This window comes from Pseudophryne corroboree, chromosome 11 (assembly GCF_028390025.1).
Source record: "Pseudophryne corroboree isolate aPseCor3 chromosome 11, aPseCor3.hap2, whole genome shotgun sequence".
NCBI classification, from domain to species: domain Eukaryota; kingdom Metazoa; phylum Chordata; class Amphibia; order Anura; family Myobatrachidae; genus Pseudophryne; species Pseudophryne corroboree.
In genome coordinates this window covers 5,276,932-5,278,200 of record NC_086454.1, presented here as the reverse complement: position 1 = coordinate 5,278,200, position 1,269 = coordinate 5,276,932, and positions in this window count along the sequence as shown.

Here is a 1,269-nt window from a genome sequence, read left to right as displayed (position 1 = left end):
TGTCGGTGAAGGTCAGCCCCACTTTGTGTTGATAGAAATGGAGGCTAATACTAGTGCTGAAGCTGCTGCCACTAGTCATGACATTGACAATGTAAGTCCGTCAACGTCTTCTGCTAATGCCGATGCCCAGGGGCATAGAGGTTGTAGGCAAGGGCGTGAAAAATCATTGAATTTTACAGTGGTAAAGAAAAAAAAATCAAAAAGGAACGTTAGCTGCAGAGACAGTAAGACAAATTGCGCGTTCAGACTCAGAACCATCCGACATTCTTGAGGAACGTTTAAGGGTGTCAGCTGACATTTCTCACACTGTCCTTATAGAGAAGCCTCTTTCACCATTTCTGAACCATCTGCACATGTGGGGAGCAGTACAAATAAAGATGGTGATGATGAGGAGGACATAGTAGAAATTGAGGATTCATGTGTGGAAGTGGGACAGGATGAGGGAGATATGTGTACTATCTGACAGTGAGGAAGTTGGTGATGATGTTTGTGTAAGTCAGTCACCAGTGGCTGCAGTTGTTGACCATGATAAAAAGAAAGCCATTGTGATGCCTGGGCATAAGACTAAAAAGCCACCTCTTGGGTGTGGGATTATTTTGACCCCAACCCTGACAATGTTTAGTATAGCATCTGCTCCATTTCTGTGGCCAAATGTAGTAGAGGTAGGAACATTAGCCATCTAGACACCTTCTCCATGTTATGTCATTTGCGGCGAAGACATAAAACTTATTGTACAAGATTATAATGTAATTAACCTCCTCATCATCAACCTCCTCACAGTAATTCTTAACAAAAGAAGTCCTTCTAAAAAAAATGTATGTGGGGTCCCAAACAAACCAATCATTTCAGCCACAAGTGACGGCCCCTGTCGCTGAAATGATTGGTTTGTTAAACTGTGCATGTCCTGCTTAATATATACAACATAAGGGTGGGTGGGAGGGTCCAAGGACAATTCCATCTTGCACCTCTTTTCTTCGCGTTATGTGCTCTTTGGAGCATTTTTTGGGCCTAGTTTATAAAACTGGCATCCTGTCTGACAGTGCAGTGTGACGCCTAGATATGCCACATGTTTGTACCGCACAATACTGTCATCCAGCTACTTCAGTGCAATCTTTTGGCCACAATGTTATAAAGAAAATACGTTTATTAACTACAATCACTCAAATGTATCCATATAAAAACCATAGGTTGAATTTTAGTAATTTTTATATACTCAGTTGTGTGATTTTTCTTTTATAGTTATACGTTGTTACCACATTCGTGCTCTTG